Below are 24301 nucleotides of genomic sequence, written 5' to 3'. Positions count from 1 at the left end.
TCCCTTGGTGTAGCACAAAGCTGGACACACAATAGTTACTCAGTAACTGCTTCCCATGTAGATGACTGTAATGTCTGCCAAAATATGCACGCTTGGAATATGCAAATCATTTTAAAACTTTTCTTTTGGGTATAGCAAAGTAGCATTTAAAGCTTTTCTAAAGTAGTCTGCAGATGCCTTCATTTTCTTACTCAATTTTAACCCCAAAGTGCATGTGCTCTTGAATATAGAAAATGTGTTGTTATTAGCCATTTTTCAACGAAATTCACAAGTTGAAATTACGACTTAGCTAATATAAAGTAACATATTTGAAGTTACAAAGCTTTGTTTTATGAAAGACTTAAAGCAGACAAAGGTTATTCTCCATAAAATGACACAAAAAAGCAATTTAGCTGACTTAAAAACAAGAAAGGGGAAAGAATATGTGCAAAGAATTACATATAAATGGAGCACTTCTGGTTTCTATAGTAACCAACATAAATGAATACATTTTTGGAAAATGGACAAGCGAAGTGGGTGTGATGTAAATTTATGAGCACACAAACCAAAGAACCAATCCAATTTCTATTTCTTTATATAAAGAAGTCCACACTTTTCCCTTAAATAAAATTGTAAATTAAAAAAAAAAAGTCCTATGGCTAACAGAGGATTTTTTCTTAATTTATTGTTTTTGCTTTTTGGATACTTGTCTACTATCAAAACTTTTATCAATAATTAGAAATATTTTTATTATTTACTGCATCAGCGATTATAATTTCGGTAGGGAAGCCAATGAAGTCATGATTCTCTAAAAAATACTTTTTTTTCATCAGGGTAAGCTGATTCCAAGGACCAGAACACTCAACATGATGACATTTGAAATTAATTAAAATATCAATTTTAACAAACAAAAATAAAAACAGTGACATGTATGAAACTTGCTCTTCTCTTACCAGGATAGTAAACAAGTCCCCATTGTTATAAAAACTATACTAAATGTATGTTTTCAGTTTTATAGATAGGGAGGAGAGGCCTGTGTGGAGCTATTTTCAAGAACAAAGCAAAAATTAATACCCAGTGGCCCTGATGTGTCTCTGACTAGTGCATGCTTACTCTACTCAATACGGTAAAGATGGTCAGAGGTTATATACTTTATAACCACTTAAATAAACACACATTGTTTTACTCCCAAAGCGAATGATGCCTAAGGTAAGACATTTCTCTAAAGAGGAATCTTCTTATAATCACATAAAAGTTACACTGAGGAAAAGAGCTGAACAAGTCTAACATGTCATGTAAAATTATGATGGAAAGGATAAAATGTCACTGCACATTGGGAAATACTTTCATGTAATACTTGTATCAATAATATCATAGAGATGTCTAGAAATCAGTCAATTAATTCTTTTGAGCATATTGAGTATTTCAACATGCCACTTCTCTTACTCCATGTGTCTATCCCAGTGCTTTGAGAGAAAGGGGTTGTATCTAAATACTATGTGTCCATATATTGCACCAACTTGATGAACTGAGGCTGCTGTTTCCCTCAAGCTCAGATCACAAAAAGCGTCCTACATCATTTGCAGGACTTTTTGTACACGTCGGCTCGTGACACTTATGCCATCAGAATTTCTAAATATGTTATTGTCTATCATTCATCTTATTTCCAAACGATGCCACTGATAGAAGCTATGTGCAAGTTAATAAGATCAAAGTCTAGAGAATTGGTCTTTACAAAAGATCTTTTTTAAAAAAGGAATATTCATTCAAAAACAATATAGAGATACTAGAAATACAAGGATGTGTAAAAAGTCATGCAGTCCAGTTTATATTACACATGACCTAGAGAAAGAAAGAAGTAGTGTTGCTATCAAACTCTGATTGCATAAGAATTCATCAACAATTCAAGAAAAAAACAAATTAAGTTTCCAAAATGTATCCTTTAATGAATAACTGTTTTGTTTTGGAAAATTTCTATATTTGGTATTCCTAATTTTACAAAAGCAGTATCAGCAGGAAATTATCAACAATGCTCTCAAAGTTTAACACGTTCCTCAGTGTTAAATTATCCTCAGTTTAGGATAATTTTAAATATGTGTGAGGTAGTACTCTAGAAATTTCCTTCCATGAAGTATTTTCCTGAATTTCTGAGCCTTTTTCTAGTCTCTGGAGATCTTGGATATTCTTATTTTTAAATTTTATACAATTGAGCCCTGGCTGGTGTAGCTCAGTGGATTGAGCGCGGGACTGCGAACCAGAGGATCGTGGTTCGATTCCCAGTCAGGGCACATGCCTGGGTTGCAGGCCAGTTCCCAGCAGGGGATGGAGTTCCTAGTAGGGGGCACACGAGAGGCAACCATACATTGATATTTCTCTCCCTCTCTCCTTCCCTTACCCTCTAAAGATAAATAAATAAAATCTTTAAAAAAAATTTTTAATGTTTTAAAATTTTTTATACAATTGAAAATTTGCATATAAAAACAATTATAATCATTAATGTTTATAAGATCCAAAAAGTTTATTTTTTCTTCAATAAATATAACAAAGTATGCTGGGAAGAAAATTTTCTTGACTTACGTGATCCTCTAAAATTTTTGTTTTTCAAAGGTGACATTACTGGATTTGATGTATGAGAGAAGAGTACAAATGTTTCAGAGAGGCACCTGCTCCCTGTCCACACTGATCATCTATAAAGTCCACCTCCCTCTCTATGACACAGGCTCCTAGACTAACTCCATCTGTCCAAACTTCCAGGCAAACCAGTTGATTCAAATAGTCTCCCAGCCACCTATAGTGAAACAAACTTTACCTAAAGCTGATTTATCATGGAATATTTAAAGTGCTTTTGCAATATTCAGTTTGATTAATGTATTCAAAGTGTGCAAAAAGGAGATTTTTGCTTTTTTTTCTTCTTAAACATATAGAACACAGAGTTAAATGGTAGTGAGTACATCAGTGCAGCGAACTTCCTCAATCCAAAGACTCCATTACTTTTGATCTTGTCCTTCCAGGTAGACATGGGTAGTATTACAAGATTTTGTAGACATTAAGTTTGGCTTAAAAAGTGTGGCCACTTTGGCACAATAAAATCTCATACTTTTCCCAAAGAGGTGTAAATATCATATTTTCCCTTTTGGTAATCAGTATATCCTTACACACTGGGCTTCAGTGGAGACTTTGGAGATGACTTCCAATTCTGCAATACTTACGCACATATTTATAATTTCTGGTGCTCTTCATTCCTCTCTTTAGATGCATGTTTACATCTGACCTCATTGTTCATTGTCCTGCCTGAAGAATTTTCTTTAACATTTTTTGTAATGCTCTTATGCTCGTGATAAAGGCAGTCTGGAAATCTCTCAAGACAAAACCTTGTTTATTTCCCTCCTCTAAGGAATCACTGTCCTGTGTTGCCTATTGTTCAATGTCTGAAAACATTTGTTTTATGTATTTCTTTTGTTATTTTTGCTGTTTCTGCTTATGTCAAGAAGGTCGGGCTGGTCCCTATGACTCCATCAGAGAAAAAGCAAAAGTCTGATTCCTTTATAGATGAAAAGTTAGCCAACTTTAAATAAAACCTATGTCGTGGATATGATGTTTTAATCTGTATATTTAATGCCTTCTATGCTTTATCAAAAATGTTATGAAAATAAGAGTAACAAAATATTAAAAAGAATATCTGGCTGAGTCAACGAGACACAACAGATAGATAACACATCCCAAAGGAGATGATAGAATGCAGGCATGGTGTACAAGAATATTCACAGTTCTCACCTCATCCATGTTGAGGGTATAAAAGGATTTAAAGTAGAAGAATAGGGAAAAAAGCATTTTTTTAGAGAGAACTGAACCTACGCTGTGAATTCCACTCTCTTCAAGGAGGAAACAAGCTTTCATCTCAGGCAAAGTGATTTTAATGAGGTGACTCAAAGGACTCCACATGCGTTCTTTGCAATTGAAGGACCTTTATCTCTGAGGTGCATGACTGGCATTCCCAGAAATGTATAACCATTTCCCTTTGTGAACAAAGGAAAAACAACTAGCTGTCATTATTTTAGGCTCTGTTCAAAAACCACCTGGAAGGCAAAAGAGGTCACAGTAGAAAGAATCTAAAGTTACTTCTGGATTACTTGGGGCTGAAAAAGAAGTGAATAACCGGATGTCGATTAGGTGCACTGTCCTCTTGAAGAAAATAAGTCTTAGGCGAGATAACACTAGCACCTACCAGAAACAGACTCACTTTTTTTGTACTATATTTTATTTTGTAAACATTTTTTATTGTTATTTTCTTACAGTTGTCTGAATTTTCCCCCCTTACTCTCCTCCACCATTCTCACCCCCCTGCCCCCACAGTGAATCCCTACACCGTTGCCCATGCCCATGGGTCATGCATACATGTTCTTTGACTAATCCCTTCCTCTTCTTTCCACCATCAGCCCCCTCCCTACTCCCCTCTGGAGGCTGTCAGTCTGCTCCACTTTTCCATGCCTGTGGCTCTATTTTGTTCATTAGTTTACTTTGTTCATTATAGTCTTCTTATAGGTATTTTTCTTTCACCAAATGGCTTATTTCACTTAGCATAATATTCTCTGAAAGATAAAATCAGTGCCACTTGCCATTGTGGCACTATTTGCCTAGCAGACTTATGACCTTGTTAAATGTGACTGCCATTGTACTCTTCTGAGCTTCTGTCTCCAGGACTGGAAATTACTGGAAAGCAAGAACTAAAGTGACTAGCCTCTTCATACAGCTATAGGCAGAAGATAACATTGGAACAAACTGCAGCCTCATGTTACAACACCCCCAACAGCCTGGGGACCTCACAGCAGTGACCCCCCAATCTTTTTAAAATCCAATTATAGTGCAGTAAAAGCTCAAAACCCTCATCCCTCAATGCCAGTGCATAACTGCACACTTAGCCCTTTCCCTCTCTTGGGAAAGTAAAACAAAACCTTTACTCTCTGCACTTTCTTCTCTTTGTGAATTCTTTTAGAGTCCACATCACTGACCACCCTAATATTTGGGGGGCCAGTACAGGGCCATTCTCTATTTCTCTTTCTCTGGCCTCCTGAGACTTGCAACCAGGGACCAGTGGGCAAGCCCCTAACCCTGTCTCTGTGCATTTTGGAGAGAGGATTCTAATCCTTCTCTGTCTTTCCAGACTGGGACAGCCCCCTCCTCACCCACCTTCACAGCAAGCAATCAATAAATCTCTCTGAATCTTGGGATGAAAACATCCCGTCAAAAGTGATAGCTTATCCCCTCAGCTCATGTCTTTGTCATAAACCCCAGTCCTGGATCTATCAATTTCCCAGGGTTTCAGCTGGGATGGATGCCTCCAACCATCTCCCTGCTGGGTCCAGACTGTTCTCAGGGCCCAGGGGCACCTGGCTCTCAGGCAGATCCTGTGTTCACTCTGCCCTCAGGATTGAGGACACAGCTCTGGCTACAGATCTCTATGTCATTCAGGTTGGAGACGCCCTTCTCAAACTTTCTCATGCTCCTCCCTGAGATATCCTTCCTCTCCTTTTACCACTGGCAAAACTCAACCAACTCCACCCAAGGACTCCCCATGGGGCTGTTAAGTAAAGGCTCTTGGACTTACCAACCTCACTCGCCGCAGGCACTGATTCTTTATTGCTACACGGCCCAACCTCAATACAAACTGGGTGTCCCAGAGTTCTGGCCCATGGACAGATTTCTTAACTGTATTATCCTCCAACTGGACCTTTACTGCCACCATCTGAAATCCCTCCTTAGGTTTATTTCTCAAGAGGAAGAGACAAGATTTTAACCTTCAGTGGGAATTCCAAGCTTCTTTCTCCCAACTATGCCTTTTCATTGAAACTAGCCTAACTCTAGCACCCTGACAGGCCCATGTTTGTTCTCAGCCGAGTCACGCTCTAATCCCTTAAGGCCATGCTCTTCTAATCAATATTGCCTAGCAGGGGTGACGCTATTCCTTACCTGCCTAACCCTAGTCCTGCTTTCCACTGCCATTTGGACCTAGGTCTGGCTCCACTGAGCCCATGTTAAGGAAAAACAAGGGTACAAAGAGGGGGAAAATCTCCCCCCCTCCCAGACTGTGTATTCTCCTCCTGGGAGCTGCTAAATCCTGGGTCTGCCTCTTCAATGAAGAGAAAAACTGGCATTTTAAACTCAAGCTGCCTTTCTGCCCCTTCACCTAATGAAACCAAAATCCTTCTAGAAGCTTTTTCTTTCCCTACATTTTTGAAATGCAAACACCTGGTCTTCTTCAAGAACTCTTGTCTAGGCCATCTCTTAAAATAAACATTTTGTGGAGATAATTCTTATCAAAAGGGGATCAACCTTAGCTATATCAGATCAAATCAATTTAATTTATTTCAGCTATTCCTTTTTAAACTAGCAAAACTGATCAAAGTTATTGAATGTCTAGATATTTTGAAATAACATGAAATACCAAAACATAGATTGCTAGACCTGCTTTTGGCTTTTTATTACAAAGAGGCCATGGAGTGAATTTGTAACTGTGGATAAATGTGTTGTGCTCTGTTGGAGATGTGTCTCTTGAAAGTGGGCATGTGTTTGCCTATGTTTCTAATGGTCATGAGATGTGTTCATACGTCAGTCTAGGGAATGTCAGTTGCTTACTTTTTGGTCATTATTGGAAATTGAGGTTTCTAAAAGTTAAAAATTCAAATTAAGTTTGAAAAAGTTCATGTGGTTTTAGTAATAGAAGGCATAAGGCATGGAAATGCAATTTTGAAGGACAGGGATTGAAAGTGATTTATTCTAAAGATGGTTATTTCTAAAGGGATAAGAATGTTTGTGAAAGTTGCAGAAAGGTTTGTGAAGGTTGTGAAAGTTTTAAATTTGTGAAGAAACCTCAGCCTCCCATATTCCTTCCTCCACCTAATTTCTCTCTGGTGACCTTCTTTGATGACTCTGGTAGTGCCTGGAGTCATTTTCATTACACTTTATCTTGCCCTCATCAGTGTGGGGAAATCTACCTGTCAGCTGTGGAATAAATCCTTCTCCAAGACTCATTTTGTCAATGTTGAGTTAGAAGATAAGGCTGCCCTCTGGGCATGGAGTCACCCTACACAGCCGTCCCTGGGTGACATCTGGGACACAGGGTCCAGTGAGTCAGCAACCCGCCACCCCTGACATTCAAAGGGACCTACTCCTATTCTTTTGTTTGGTCCTCTGGATATTGGTAAGACCACTCTCACAGCACAGAGTAAACACATCCACAGGTAGGTGTGGAGTTGAATCCCCTCTCAGAGTAGCATAAATCCATTCCCAGGGCATCTGGCTGGTACCCTGGGCTTTGATGAGGCCACCCTCAGGGCATGGGATAAACACATCCGTGAGCAGGTGTGGCGTTCAGTGCCCTGTGTGAGTCAGGCAAATCTATTCCAAGGACATCCCAATGTACTTTCTCTCCCCTGGTTTGGCTGAGGTGGAGTTCAGTCCCCTGAGTAATGTAAATCCATTCCCAGGACATCTGGTTGATGCTCTCCTCAGTGGTAAGGTCACCCTGAGGCACAGGTCAAACACATCTATCTCTTTGTACTTCTCTGCTGGTGTGGACTATAACTCCCAGTCATCCATCTGGAGTATTTGTCTTCTGCTACCAGGTTTCTGATTTTCAGGGGCCAAAGCAGCCCTGCCCAGGCTCTTCCCTGCTACTAGGCTCCTTGGAGCCCAGACTGTTTTTACCACCACTCATTGACGGTCCTTGCAGCTTTCACTGAGAGTCTCACAGGCTTTCGTGCTTGGTATTTAGGACCTTCCATTCCCTTTCTAGTCTTGAAAGTTGTCAAAAGCAAATAAGAGAAATCTTTTACTTTCTCTACAAAAATTAGTAATTCAAATTATGTGTATGATCTTCCAGAGTTCAGTCTTCCAGAGTTCAGCCTTTTTGTGATATACATTTGTCTGTGTGTTACATGTGGTATGTTTTCTGCCTCTGGGTGGCATAACTAGGGTATAATATTCTGTTGGCCTAAAAATGTTAAGTGCTTATATAAATTAAGTAGGATCTTATGTTCTGTATAAAATATTTAATAATTAAAACCAAGTTTAAGTTCAATTAATGTTTCTAGGGTTATTACCAAAAAAAGTGTTTTACAAAAAGTCTATATTATAACCTTTTGGTTAAGTATATTTGACAATCTTCCCAAAGTTTATATTTAAAAAATTGAGAAATTACTCTGAGTTATTCCAGTGGGCACCTGGAATAACTGAAGGGTTTATTCTCTCTCTTTTTAAAAGGTTTTGAACTAATTAGACCTATTTAATGTTACACAAACAGAGTAACAATAACTATTTTATTTGTATACATATATTTTTAACAACGTAGATTTTCTAGAAATTTCAGTCTGCCTCAGGGAGGAACTTGCAAAGATTCAGAATCAAGTTCAGACAGGAAGCTCTCAGAGGTAGCATGAAAGGATGAAGTCAATGCCCCCGGCTTCCCCCGCACCACCCCCCCACACCAGCAGATGGAGGCTCCGAGTAGATTGTGGCTCCATTTGCCTAGCAGACTAATGACCTTGTTAAACGTGACTGCCATTGTACTCTCTGAGCTTCTGTCTCCAGGACTGGAAAATTACTGGAAAGCAAGAACTAAAGTGACTAGCCTCTTCATACAGCTATAGGCAGAAGGTAACATTGGAACAAGCTTCAGCCTCATGTTACAACACCCCAACAGACCAGGAGCCTCATCAATGACCCTTCCACACCTTTTTTAATCCAATTACAATCCAGTAAAAGCTCAAAGCCCCCATCCCTCAGTGCTTGTGCATATCTGCACACTTAGTCCTTTCCCTCTTTGGGGAAAGTAAAATAAAACCTTTACTCTCTGCACTGTCTTCTCTTTGTAAATTCTTTCAGATCCCAGGTCACCAACCACCCTAACATTCTCCAATTCCACTCGTGCTATTGCAAAAGGTAGGAGTTCCTTCTTTCTTCCTGCTATGTAGTATTCCATTGTGTGAATGTACCACAGACTCACTTTTAAACATCTGTTGAGATAGAAGAAGAACCAGACCAGAATGCCAATGCAGGTCAAAAGAGAATCCAGCTACCCTTCTCCTATTTCACCCTCCCTAGAGGACCAAAAACCACACTTACAAAATGAAGAAGGAGGAATAAAAATGCTAATCAGGAGAAGCCTGAACTGAACTGGAAAGCAAGTTTATATATTTGATTATTATTCAGAAGAGGAAACTATCATTGTGAAATTGAGACTATTTGTGACATTTAGTGGCTGTTCAACTTTTGCATTACCTGAGGGATACGGGAGAAGTCTAAAGTCTGCCCCCCTTTTCACCCAAGAACAGGGGAAGAACTGACTTCATAGTTTAGATTTGAAGGGCAGTCAAGACCAGAGAAGTAAAAAATAAGGTGGCCTGATGATTCCACCCCACAGATATTCTTGTCCAATTTAAAGATTATACAAGAACCTATTAAAGATAAACAAAACCACAAGTAAACATGTAAACCTTAGATACAGGGAGCTAAACCTTAAGTCTGCTATATAGAAACATAAGGAAACAATAATGCTTATTTATAAGCTTGCAAAAACATGTAGAATATCTATGGTTTTATGCAAGAAGATAATTGAAATGAAAATAAAATAAAGTCTATTATGAGTTTTTTTCAAGCTTTTCATGCATCCATTAAGGTTGTTACTTGATCTTAGCAACTCTTTTCCTTTCAGTGTAAAAATTTTGAATTCAACAACATTTCATAATCTATACAAAAAATAAAATCACAATGTAACAATGACTGACTAAGCTTGAGTTTTAAAATGTATGTGTTCATTATAGACAAGAAAATGCACTATAAAGAGATCATGAGTTATCACATTATATATTATGGTCATTTATTTGTGGAAATGAAGCATGAAATAAACTATTTAGTTCATTAGCTCAAGTAGAAGAGCATTGTTCAAGTATGTTGTCTATTAATCATTGATAACCAGTGTTTTGCAGGAAGACATGCATGACTGCAAACATGGCTAAATAATATAGAATTCTCTTCATAAAAAACATAGTGTATGCAACTTTTATGTGTGATTTATTACAGTACTCTTGGCAGAGCCCACAGGAAGAGCTTGCAATGAAGATTGATTAAATAGTAAATTTTTACATGCTTTTAGAAAATGGATTTTGAGTGTTCAAATATCCTCCTTGCTCCCCCTTTTCTCTTATGTTATTTCAAATAAATTTGCCAAGACTTCCACGTAACCAGTTAAAGCACTGAATCCCTTCTGAAACCAATGCCCACTCCCTGTTCTTGATAAGATCTTATAACAAATTGTTGATTTCTTGTCAAGAACCATCTCCTCATGAGCACTGCTAAATACTCTCACTAATAATGAATGGGAAAAATCCAAAGGTAATCTTGTGCAGGGTATATTTAAATCATTATTCTCCTCAATATTGAAATGTTAATAGGAGGCTGATTATATATTAAAGGTGGAACAGTGGGTAATCCTTTGTTTCCAAGGTCACCAATCAGACAATATATAATAGTAACTCTGTCATTTTCCAAATATTCTTTCCAACTTTAAAAGCAAAAGCTTTAAAATATGTTTTATAAATTAGCAGCATTATTCAAAATAGTGATAATATGGAAATGTCAAATGTTCCTGACATCTAAATGAAATAATATTATCACACAAAAGAGTACATAGAAAAATGAGAATGAGCACTCTACATTTCAGCAATATAGATGAATCTCACAAATATGATCAGCACAAGAAACAAGCCAACATGATACAAATGATATAAGTACACTTATAAAGTACAAAAAACAAAAAAAACTAAAATGTGCCGTTCAAGGTCAGAATGTGATTGCTTTTGGTACAGGCAACAGTGAAAGGGATGATTAGTGACTAATAGGAAAAATTTTCAGGAGATCTAGTAATCTATTCTTTGAACTAGGGGCTGGTTGAATGTATACATTGAGTTTGTGAAAATCCAGCGACCTGTATGCACTTATGATATATATTACACCTTAATAAAATATTAAAAACAATTGTACTTGGATAAAGAATGGAATATAAGTGCTTCCCTATTAAAAGCCAGAGAATCTAGGTGAAGACAGGTTGGAACACAGGTGGCCCATATCAGAGGACAGCAGTGAGTACAAAAAGTGACATATAAGCTGAGGACAGCAACAACAGAGAGACCCATGCCACCTGAAGGCAGCCCTCAAAGCAGAGGTGCAGGTCAGAAAACATCAAAACAGGTACGAAAGGGAAGAAATAGACAGTTGTCATTAATGGAGTAAGATAATGCTCTCTGCTTATTAAAATTTACTTTCATAGTTAGGGAATGCTTGTAACTGAAAAAGTACTGGCATTTCTGGAAGTCATATTTCCCAGATTTCTTATAACAAGAGCTAAAAACAACAATACAAGTGAAAGCAAAACAAAGTAACTAAGAGAGTGACATCATCCACATGGAAAAATAGGAGTTTTCTATCATCCTCTGCAGAAAGATAACTGATTTTGACAGAAGTCCAAGAATCAAGCAGATAAGTTTGAGAAAAAAAGAGAATCTGAGATTAGACACATTGAAGAGGTCAGTAAAGACTAGTCAGGGTGATTGTTTCTTCAAATGCAAAGATAGAGACCCAAGACTTCAAGAAACATGAAAAATCAAGGAAACATGACACCACCAAAGGAATCTCATAATGTTCCACAAACCAACCCCAAATAAATGGGGATCTGTGATTTTCCAGATAAAGAATTCAAAATAGTTGTCTTAAGCTGCTCAATAAGCTAAGAAAACAATTCAACTAAATTAGGGAAACAATTCACAGACCAAATTAGAAATTTAACAGAAATAAAAATCATTTAAAAGATCAAACAGAAAGATCAGAGCTAAAGAATATAATAAATGAAAAGAAAAAAACAATAGAGAGCATTAATGCCAGACTTCATCTAAGCAGGAGAATCTATGAATTTGAAGACAGGTCATTTGAAATTATCCAGTCAGAGTAAAATAAATTTAAATAAAATTTAAAAGAGTGAAAAAAGCTGACATGATGTCATTAATAGAAATAACATATAAGTTACTGGAATCTCAGAAGGAGAAGAAAAAAGAAAAGGGGCAGGAAGCTTATTTAAAGAAATAATAACTGACAACTTCCCAAATCCGGGGAGTAATCTGGACACCTGAGTTCATAAAGCTCATAAATCATCAAAATCAATTTAAATAGAGCCTCTCTGAGATACATGATAATAAAACTCTAAAATCAAAGAAAAATTTTAAAGCAGCAACAGGAAAAAAAGGCTATAAGAGAAAATTTGAAGGCCAGAGAAGAATGGGAAGACATATTAACAGTCTGAAAGAAGAAAAAACTTGCCAACTAATAAGTGGCAAAATTGTCCTTCAGAAATAAAGGAAAGATACTTTCTCAGAAAAACAAAAACTGAAGAAGTTAATTACCACTAGACCTGCCTTAGAAGAAATGCTGGAAGAAGTTCTTCAAGCTGAAATAAAAGGACGTTAATCAGTAACACGAACACATATGAAAATGTAAAACACACTGATAAAGGTAAATATATAGTTGAATTGAGAATACCCAAATAGTGTAATATGGTGATGTGCTAATCACTTCTTGCTAGTATAAAGTTTGAAAGACAAAGGTGTTAAAAACAGCTATAGCTACAATAAATTTTTACTAATACCACAATGTAAAAAAGATATAAATTGTGGCATCAAAACATAAATGGGGATTAAGAATAAATGGGTGCTGGCCAAAATGGAGGTATAGGTAAAACCCTTCACTTCTTTACACAACCAAAAGGAGGATAACAACCAATCTAAAATCAATAAACAACCAGAAGTGCCAGAAAATCAAACTGAGTGAAACTCCAACAACCAAGGAGTTAAAGAAAAATCAATCAGAACAACCAGACTGGTAAGACAATAGACAGTGAGGACTGCCTAGCTGAGAAAAACTGCAGTGAGGCTGTGGACCAGGTGGGCAGGACTCACTTAAGGGGAAACTGAGACTCAATTGACAGTGGACTACAGTGGTTGCCATGGTAGGAGAAACTCCCAGACTCATATGAGAGTCTGTTGGAAAGTGCAGTAGGGATGAGCAGGCAAGCTGCATTGTTCCCACTCTGGTCCCTCCTCCACAGGCAGCAGAGCAGCACAGCAAGGAGGGTTACCCTGCCTGGGCGAATGACTAAGGCCATGCCCCCTTACAACTTATCGGCTATGCTGAGACAAAGAAATAGGGCCCAAATGAAAGAACACAGCAAAACCTCAAAACCACAACTATCAAAGAGGACATAGACAATCTATCTGATGGAGAATTTAAAGCCCTGGAAATCAAAATACTCACAGATCTGATTGAGCTGGTCAAAAAAAGAAAAAAACAAATGAAAGATACCCAAAGTGAAATAAAGCAAAATGCTTTATTTCAGAGAACCAATGGTGACAGAAAGGAAACCAGGACTCAAAGCAATGATTTAGAACAAAAGAAAAAAATAAACATCCAACCAGAACAGAATGAAGAAACAAGAATTTAGAAAAGTTTAGAGAGTCTTACAAATGTCTGGGACAACCTGAGACTGTTCCAACATCTGAATTATAGGGGTGCTAGAAGGAGAAGAACAACAGCAAGAAACTAAAAACTTATTTAAACAAATAATGAAGGAAAACTTCCCCAATCTGGCAAAGGAAATAGACTTCTAGCAATCCCAGGAAGCCCAGAAAGTCCCAAAAAATTTGGACCCAAGGAACCACACATCAAGGCACATCATAATTACATTAACCAAGATTAAAAATAAGAAGAGAATCTTAAAAGCAGCAAGAGAAAAGGAGACAATACCTACAAAGAAGTTCCCATAAAACTATCAGCTGAGTTCTCAAAAGAAACCTTACAGGCAAGAAGGGGCTGGAAAGAAGTATTTCAAGTCATGAAAGGCACAGACCTACATCCAAGATTACTCTATCCAGCAAAGCTTTCATTTAAAATGGAAGGACAGATAAAGTGCTTCTCAGATAAGGTCAAGTGCAAGGAGTTCATCATCACCAAGCCATTATTATATGAAATGTTAAAGGGACTTATCTAAGAAAAATAAAACTATGGACTATAAAATGACAACAAACTCACAACTATCAACAAACCTAAAAGAAAAGAAAAACAATGAAAACAAAAACTAAGCAAATAACCAGAACAGGAAGAAAATCAGAGAAATGGACATCACACAGAGGGAGTTCAGTAAGGAAGGGGAAGGGAGGAATAGGGGGTAAAAGGTATAGTGAAAAAGCATAATTAGTAGGCATAAAATACATACAGAGAGATAAAAATGGTATAGGAAACAGAGGACTCAAAGAACTTATATGTACAACCCATGGACATGAACTACGGGGAGGAATGCTGGAAAGTTGAGGGCAGGGCAGAAGGGAGAAAAGGGGGGGAAATTGGGAAAACTGTAATAGCATAATCAATACAAATACCTTAAAAAACATAAATGGGGGAGGAAAAGGTAGAGTTGTATACACTCTGGGTTAAGTTGTTATGAGCTTAAATTAGATTGTTGTCTGTATGTTTTATGTAAGCTTCATGGTAATCACAAAACAAAAATATACAGTATATCCACAAAAGATAAAGAGAAGGAAATTAAAGCATACCACCACTATAGAAAATCATCGATTCACAGACAGAAAGACAGGGAAAAGGAACAAAGGAACTACAAAATAGCCAGAAAACAAGAAGATGGTATTAGTAAGTCCTTACCCCATCAATAATTACTTCATTTGTTTATTTATTTTAAATTACTTTAAATGTAAAAAGATTAAATTGTCACACTGAAAAGCACAGATTACCTATGCACGTTGAATGAATAAAAGAAAAAAAACCAACTATATGGTGCCAGTAAAGTGACTCACTCAGCCTGGTGAACATCCATAAGCTCACCGTGAAGAATGAAAAAGATATTCCATGCCAACAGTAACCAAAAGAAAGTGGAGGCTACTATAATTACATCAGACAAAATGGACTTTTAGAGCAAAATTATAAGAGACAAGGTCATTATAAAATAATAAAAGGTTCAATTTATCAATAGGATATAACAATAATAAATATACATTCATCCAACATTTGCACATCTAAATATAGTAAACAAATATTCACAAATCTAAGACAGAAATAGCAATACATATAATAATAGTAGTGACTACAATACCTCACTATCAACAATACAAGTGTTGGCAAAAATAGATTTACAGTTGCTTGTATGGGAATAACACATATAAGTAAAATATAAATAAATAATACAAGAATAAATTCTGTGTTTCATGTACTCAAAACTGTAAAACTACTATTCCCCATGCCTGTAGATAAATTATCCAGCCAGAAAATCAATAGGGAAAAATTGGACTTGAACTACACTTAACACCAGATGGACCAAACACGCATATACAAACATTCCAATTAACAGCAACAGAATACATATTCTTCTCAAGTGCACATGGAATATTCTGTATGATAAATTATATGTTAAGTCACAAAACAAGTTTTAGAAAATATTAAACAATTTAAATCTTATCAAGTGCTCTTTCTGATCACAATAAAAAGTAACTAGAAATAATAACAGGGAGAAGTAAAAAAATTCTGAAATATGCAGATTTAAAGAACATGTTCCTGAAGAACCAGGGATCAAAGAATAAGAAATAAAACTTAAAACAATCTTGAAACAAAAAAATGAAAACACAATTTACCAAAACTTATAGGATGCATCCAAACCAGTTCTAAGAGGGAAGTTTTAGCAATCGACAATGATAATAATACAAAAGAAAAACCTCAAATAAACAGTGTAACTTCACAACTCAAAAACTATAAAAAACAAACAAACTAAGTACAAAGTTAGCAGAAGGAAGGAAATAAGGATCAGAACAGAAATAAGTGAAATAGATGAGAGAAACAAAAGAAAAGATCAAATAACCGAGAATTGGCTACTCTTAAAAGATAAAAAATTAACAAATCTGTAGCTAGACTAACTAAGAAAAAAGAGAGAGGGCCCAAATAAAATCAGAAATTAAAGACAACAGGACTTCTGGCCAAGATAGAGGCATAGGTAAATAAACTGTGCCTCCTCACACAACCAAAACAAGAGCAACAAATTTAAAAACAAAAAATAAGCAGAACTGCCAGAAAATTGAACCTTATAGAAGTTCAACAACCAAGAAGTTAAAGAAGAAATATTCATCCAGACTGGTAGGAGGGGTGGAGATGGGCCACCAGAGTAGAGAGGACTCTCAGCAAGGCAGTGCCTGCAGGACAGTGGCAGGCAAGGTGGCAGCTGACACACCAGGCAAGGCTGTCGCTGGGGAAGCCGGAGGTCCTTGCATGCGAATAAACCAGGAGCAACAACTGGAGAGCGAGACAGACCACATGACCCAGGGTTCCAGCACAGGGAAATAAAGCATCAAAACCTCTGATTGAAAACACCTGTGAGGGTTGAGACAGCAGGAGAAACTCCCAGCCTCACAGGAAAGTTCGTTGGAGAGACCCACATGGTCCTAGAATGTACACAAGACCACTGGCCTGGGAATCAGCACCAGAAGGACCCAATTTGCTTGTGGGTAGCAGGGGAAGTGACTGAAAGCTGGCCGAGAGCTGAGCAAGCAGCATTATTCCCTCTCAGACCCCTCCCCCACACAGCAGGACAACACAGTGAAGTGGGTTACCCCGATCTAGCAAATAGCTGAAGCTCCACCCCTTACTACATAACAGGTGCTCTGAGACAAAAAAATGGGGTCCAAATGAAAGAACAAATCAAAGCTCCAAGAAAATTCCAACTAAGCAATGAAGAGATGGCCAGCCTATCAGATGCACAGTTCAAAACACTGGTAATCAGAAGGCTCAAAGAAATGGTTGAGTATGGTCACAAAATAGAGGGAAAAGTGAAGGCCCTGAAAAGTGAAATAAAGGAAAATGCAACAGTGATGGGAAGAAAACCAAGACTCAAATCAACAGTTTGGACCAGAAGGAAGAAATAAAAATTCAACTGGAACAGAATGAAGAAACAAGAATTCAAAAAAATGAGGAGACTTAGGGACCTCCGGGACAACTTTAAACATTCCAACATCTGAATCATAGGGGTTCCAGAAGAAGAAGAGGAAGAGAAAGAAATGGAAAACTTATTTGAAAACATAATGCAAAAGAACTTCCCAAGTCTGGCAAAGGAAATAGATTTCTAGGAAGTCCAGGAAGCTCAGAGAGTTCCAAAGAAGTTGGACCCAAGGAGGAACACACCAAGGTACATCATAATTACATTAGCCAAGATTAAAGGTAAGGGGAGAATCTTAAAAGCAGCAAGAGAAAAAAAGACAGTTACCTGCAAAGAAGTGCCCATAAGACTGTCAGCTGAGTTCTCAAAAGAAACCTTACAAGCAAGAAGGGGCTGGAAAGAACTATTCAAAGTCCTTGAGTGGCAAGGACCTACATCCAAGATTTCTGTATCCAGCAAAGCTATCATTTAGAATGCAAGGACACATAAAGTGCTTCCCAGATAAGATCAACTTAAAGGAGTTCATCATCACCAAACCTTTATATTATGGAACGTTACCCTTATTACATGGGACACTAAAGGGACTTATCTAAGAAAAAGAAAAAGATCAAAAACACAAACAGTAAAATGACAACAAACTCACAACTGCCAACAACCAAATCTAAAAAAACAGAAACCAAAACAAACTAAGCAAACAACTAGAACAGGAACAGATTCACCGAAATAGAGACCATGTGGAGAGTTATCAGCAGTGGGTTGGGGGCAGAATGGGGTAAGAGGTACAGGAAATAAGAAGCAAAAATGGTAGGTACAAAATAGACAGGAGGAGGTTAAGAACAATATAGGAAATGGAGAAGTCAAAGAACTTATATGTATGATCCATGGACATGAACTACGGTGGGGTAATGGTAGTGGCAGGCAGGATACAGGGCAGCGGGGAATAAAGGGGAGAAATTATGAGAGAACTATAATAGTATAATCAATAAAATGTGTTAGAATGGAAATCAAAGAGGAGTTATTATAACTAATACACATAAATACTAAGAATCATAAGAGACTATTATGAATAATTATAGACCAATAAATTGGATAACCTAGAAGAAATGGATAAATTCCTAGAAACATACTACCTACCAAGATTAATTTACAAAGAAATACAAAATCTAAACAGGCCAAGATAAGTAAAGATATTGAATCAGTAATTAAAAACCTCCCCCTGTCTGCTTTGGCAGCACATATACTAAAATTGGAGCAATATAGAGGAAATTAACATATACCAAAATTGGAACGATATAGAAGAAATTAGCAAGGCCCCTGCACAAAGATGACATGCAACCTCATGAAGTGTTCCATGTTTTTACATAAATATCACTACAACAGCAATCATACTACATATATAAATGTATGTAAGCAATACACTGCACCCCTTAAATTTCCACAATGTTACATTTTAAGTATATTCAATAAATAAAAATAAAAAGTTAAAAATTTTCACAAAGAAAAGTCAAGGACCACATGATTTCACAGGTGAATTATACCAAGCACTTAAAGAAGAATTAACACCAATTCTTCTCAAACTCTTCCAATAAATTTAAGAGGTGGGAACACTCCCAAAATTATAAAAGGCCAGCATAATATTGATACCAAAGCCAAGAAGGATGCTACAAGAAAAGAAAACTATAGATGAATATCCCTGAGAAATATAAATGCAAATATTCTCAATAAAATACTAGCAAATTAAATTCAACAGCAAATTAAAAGGATTATATACCATGCCCAAGTGAGATTTTATCCCTGGTATTTAAGGATGATTCAATATACACAAATCAATAATAAATGGGATCCATCACATTAACAGAATGGAAGATTAAAATCATAGGATCACTTTCAAGAGATGCACAAAATTTTTTTGACAAAATTTACCATCTTTTTAGGATTTAAAAGAAAGCCCCCAACAAGGTAGATATAGAAGAAACATATCTCAATGTAATAAAAGCCATACATGTCAAGCCCACAGCTGACACAATTGGCAAGGATGGATCCAATAAATGGTGCTGGGAAAACTGAATACTCACACACAAGAGAATGTAACGGGACCCCTATCTTTCACCGACTGCAAAACTTAACTTGACATGGGTGAAAAACAAATGTAAGACATAAAACTGTGAAACTCCTAGACAACTCCAGAAAAAACTTCCTGAAATTGGTTTTGACAATGATTTTTTAAATATGCCACCAAAAACACAGCCAACACAACCAAAGGAAACAAGTGGGACTTCATCAAACTTGGAAGCTCCTTTCTGAACAGAAAGAGGAATCAGAATGAAAAAGTGATCTATAGAATGCGGGGGGAGGTTGCAAACCATATATTTATACAGAGCTAATATCCAAAATATGTGAGGAATTCATCTAACTCAACAGCAAAACAAAACAATCTGACTTCACACTGGTAATCTACCATGCCCTTTGAGTTCCAGCACCCCGGTGCCAAAGTTTGTTTATGTTTTCAGCTCCCAAGTAATTGTGCAGTATTGTCCCTTTATGTGTTGTTTAAATAGATCTAGCCTACAATGCATTTGCTCTATTTGAATAGTTAAAAGCATATCCCAGGTTCTGCTGGCTCTGAAATTTAGATATTGGTCCAAATTTGCCACTCTAGTTTCTCCCGTCTAGTGGTGCTCTAATCCCAATTCAATCCCATACATCAGTTGCTATTATGTCACCTCAGCTTCATCCTGCTGTTGAGACCGCATTGGCGATGTGTCCAGTTTGACTTTAGCAGTATGTTTCAGCACATGAGTTTTGCTATTTTTCCCTCAGCAGATGAAAACTCAGCTCACACCCCAGTTTTTGAATATAGCTCTCAAGTGCCAAGTGGTCATTGTGCCTGCTTTCCACCACACCACCCTGTCAGGAGAGCCAGAGCAGACAAAAACTTAAAGGACATATTTCTCCCGGTAAATTCAAGAATCTACCTGAGTGGTATTCACTCTGGATTTTTGATAGGAAAATAAATTCTCCAATTTATATATACTGATAAGATGGCAGAGAGGAGTAAACATTGTTAAGTTTAATAATAATAATAATAGTTCACATTGAATCATCCTATACTATGTTGTGCTAGGGAATGACCCAATGTTGTTACATGAATTATTTAATTCAAGCTTTACCACTAATAGACTATCTCCTTGAATGAATTTTAGTCTGGTTCCTCTGAGTCCTCTTCTGGACTGGTCCTCCCTGGTCCTGTCTTTTAAAAATCCTACTACATCAGTATAGCAAGAATCCTCCTCCTTTGATATCTAGTCAGTTTCCTCATCTCCCACCTTTGATGCCTAAGTCCTTGACCTACCTTCAGCACAAATTCTGTTAGTGCAGTTTAGAGGAATCCCCCTACCCTCAAAGTCTTCCATTAGTAATCTTCTATCCATTCATCCCCTCAGTCTACTCTTTGGCTATAAATCTCCAGCTGCCTCTGCTGTATTCAGACTTGTATCCAATCTCTCCCCCATTGTGCTAATCGTGACCCCTAATGCAATAGTCATGAATAAAGTCCTCTTTGCCATTGTAACAAGTCTCAGAATAATTTTTCTTTAGCACAGCCACCCTATGAGGTATGTAATATTTGTATCCCCATTTTACTGAGTAAAAACCAAGACTTATTAAATTCAAATAAAACATTCAAGTACATTCAGGATTTGAAGACAGGCACTGGGACTTCAGAGGCTGAGCTCAGCCACTCTCCTCTACAGGAAAATGCTATTCAGCTTCAAATTATCTTTCCACCACAGAAAGAGTTCAACCGGGGTGATGTTACACTAGGCTTTTATGGCTTATGAAGATGTAGGCTAGCAGTAGAGAAACAGACTAAGTTAATCCTTCTCACACAACCTCTTTTAAAGGGAATAATACTACACAAACTTCAATGGAAATAGAATTCAGTGTCATAAAAACTTAGCAAGTAAGAAAAAAGTGAGGGAAATGTTTTAATAGTACCCAGAGACAGCAAAACCTTCAAGTTCCTTGGCTTTTTGTTGACAAGATGTAAACTCTGGTGCTGAGAATTTTATTGAAAGAAAATATACTAGTTTTTACCCAGAGTTCAGTGAAACGCACATTAGGGACCACTTTTTTACACATCAGAAATCCTCTTATTAGATACAATGTCATTCTTTCACTTTCTGTGCTAAGCAATCTGAGAGGTTAAAACAATTCTATGTTATGAAGGTCATGCTTCAAGTTGAAGAGGTTTAAGAGTTCATCTACCTACAAGAAGGACAGGAAGAATTTTATTCCTACTCAAGCATCCAACCACTATCAGCAGGATAAGAACACACAATTACTATAGTGTCAGCTTGTGAAGAAAGTGTGCCACCTGATGTGGAGGTCTGAGGCAGAGAGAGGAAAAGGGGGAGGGCAGAGGGGAGTAGAGAAAATCAGTGTTCTGGGCCACTACTGCCATTGTATACATACCAAGTTCAAGGGTCTGAGGACACTCCAGACCCTTAGGTTCTTGGCAGAACTGCTCCAAACCTGCAGAGAGCATCCTGCCTCCGCATCCCAGAGCAGAGGAGGACGTATGAGTGCCCATATATGGGCAGCGCTGGGCAAACACCACCCTTTCTCCCCTTCTTGCTTTTGGCAATAGAGTGCCTGTGTTTTTAGCTGGGAATGTGACCTGTGAGTAAGAAGTTACCCAGTCTCCCTTGCAGACAATTGTGTTACTAAGATCTGGACAATGAAACATAAGCAACTTCTGGGACTTGCCAGCAGTGCTCTACTTTTTTACACTTTTTCTCTGCCCCTTCCTCCATGGTAGGAACATGGGTCCAGTGCAAGCAGGCCAGCTTTGACCAACTGGACAAGGTCCACACACTAGGCCAGTGGCTCCTAAAGTGTGGTTCCAAGACAAGCAGCATCAGCGTTGCCTGAAAAGTTGTTAGGGATGCAGATTCTCGGGACCCATGAAGACCTGAATCAGAAACTTGACAACAGAACCCAGCACACCCTCCAGGTGATTCTACAGTCTAATAGAATTTGCCTACTTCTGATCTAAGGAATAAAAGACAATAAGACAAAAGGAACCATGGCCCATCTATGACCTCAGGGAGCAGAGCCCATACCCACCCAGTATTGACCTCATATTTCTGAACTGTTACAGGAGAGGTCCTATTTTGAGGTCTCTTTCTTCTAGCAATTCACCCCGTGTGCTAATTAATACAGAGACTATACCAAAGTTTTTGACCCAACTAACAAATAAAAGAGACTGGGAGTTTTTGCAGTTCATTTTCCATGCAGTTCCAAATAGAGCTCCCTGTTCATTCCAGTTATCACCCCAGCCTCCTAAAACAGATATGTAGAATTCTTCATCTTAAGAATAAGCCTGGACATTGTTTCCAACACAACCCTAGATTTACTGCTTCTCAGCCCCAAATGAGCGAGATGGGAGCAAAGGTACCCTTGGTGATTAATTACTTCTAAAAGAGTCTTAGCCTCCATGTCCAGGATACATTTTCTCAGATGAAGAGGGTCAAAATATTTTCTGACTCTTCTTGTAATGTTTAGATGTAAATCCCTCAGCCTTCACCAAGACAATTGCAACCTCAGTCAAACTATATTACCCATCTTTCAGAGACCAAAAAGCTTCAATCAATTTCAATTTGATGCAACAGTTACTGGTTAGTTTCAAATGCCTAGAGACAGCAAAACCTTTTCTGGTGAACTGAACACAGCCCGAACACCAGTCTCTGTACCACCTGTGAACCATGCAGACAGTACATAGGATGTGTGCTCTGCACTTATCCATTCAACAAAAATTTATAAACATCTGCTATATGTGCCAGGTTCTGTGCTGAGCAGTGGAAATTGAAAAATTGATAATATACCATCTTCCTCTCAAATTCCCCACAGCATGGTAAGGAAGACACCAAGTAAACTACCAGTCAAGTGCAAAACAAAAACCACTAAGAGTTATAATACAATACCATAATGGCTGGTATATTGGTCTGCAATGAGTATTGGGAAAGAAAACATTACAGAAAAAAAAAATCAGACCAGAAGATTAAGGCAGGTTTCCCAGAAATGATGACATCTGGGTTGAATCTGCAGCAAAACAAGATCAGGAGTGAAGCCAATGAAGAAAGTTGGCAAGGTTATTCCAGGAACAAGGAAAGTGGGTGCAAAAGCACAACACGGAGCAGTGGCTGACAAACTGTTGATGTGAGAACACAAACGGACAGGACACGTAAGCAGAAGTGTATATTAAAGATTATTGTGGGTTATGCCATAACAATTTAACCCTATCCTCAATATTATGCGTAACGTTTAGGATTTTAAGTAGAAGATTGACATCTTTTGTTATGGTAGAAATAAAAATAAAAAGAGAATGGCATCAACAGGATTCAGAGGAGTTGCCACTATTTGAACTTGGGTGAGACATTAGGCACACCCAAACAAAAGGGGGCAATAAAAACAGGAAAGAGAGGTCACATTGAAGGATAATAGAAGGCAGGCTCTGAAAGGTTTAGTTAATACAGCTCTGCAGATAAGCAGTAGCTGAGATGTCCTGGTGGCTGGCTGGGGTGGCAGTGCCATTTGCTGAGACGGAGACCACCACGGAGGAGCAGATTTAGGGCACTGAGCAGAAGTCTTAGCAAGTTACCACAGTGGAGCCGATGTGTCTGGCAAAAGGATAAAACCACGATTTTTTCTTCTTTGCAGAGCACCAGCACCCTCAAAGTGCAAAAACATGGGACCTGATGCACCCATCCCGCAGGTCAGAGGACCTCTGGCTGAAAAACATAGGGCTATGCATCACTGGCAGGAACAAAGGCACCAGATCAACTGCACAGGCTGTTGCATAAGATGGAACACTGTTTCCGCATCTGCAAACAGCTCCCCGTGTGAGAACCCCCCAATCCACAGTGGCAGGACAAGTAGAACCCAGGAGGCGTGCACAGGCAAAGCATACAACAGAATACAGACGAAAACGGAGGCATGGAAACTTCAGGCCATGGCTCTCCGACAAGGGAGGGGCGATAAAAATTGGAGACCAATATATGAGATGCCAAAAACATCCATTCGGTATTTTCTCCCATTTGCTGTTCTATAAAGTGCTCTCACCAGACTCCTCAATGTTGTCAGTAAGTACCCCTAGGTATATCACTGTCATTTGAATTAAAAACATGGCCACACTCCAGCAGGAATAGCCTGTGGATATTCACTGCATGGACATGTATGGAAAGGATCAAATGTAACAGACAACCCAGCCCACTGCACCAGTGTCTAATC

The 24301-nt window shown here is 38.0% G+C and overlaps 1 pseudogene; it reads left to right on the top strand.

The window, feature by feature from the left end:
* The first annotated feature begins 18229 nt into the window (after positions 1–18229).
* Positions 18230–18370, top strand: LOC118987858 (uncharacterized; annotated as a pseudogene).
* Positions 18371–24301: the final 5931 nt, after the last annotated feature.

Source organism: Sturnira hondurensis, unplaced genomic scaffold (assembly GCF_014824575.4).
Source record: "Sturnira hondurensis isolate 20B ecotype Veracruz unplaced genomic scaffold, ASM1482457v3 Scaffold0005329, whole genome shotgun sequence".
NCBI lineage: Eukaryota > Metazoa > Chordata > Mammalia > Chiroptera > Phyllostomidae > Sturnira > Sturnira hondurensis.
The sequence above is the reverse complement of the archived record's forward strand: the minus strand, read 5'-3'. Positions and strand labels throughout refer to the sequence as shown.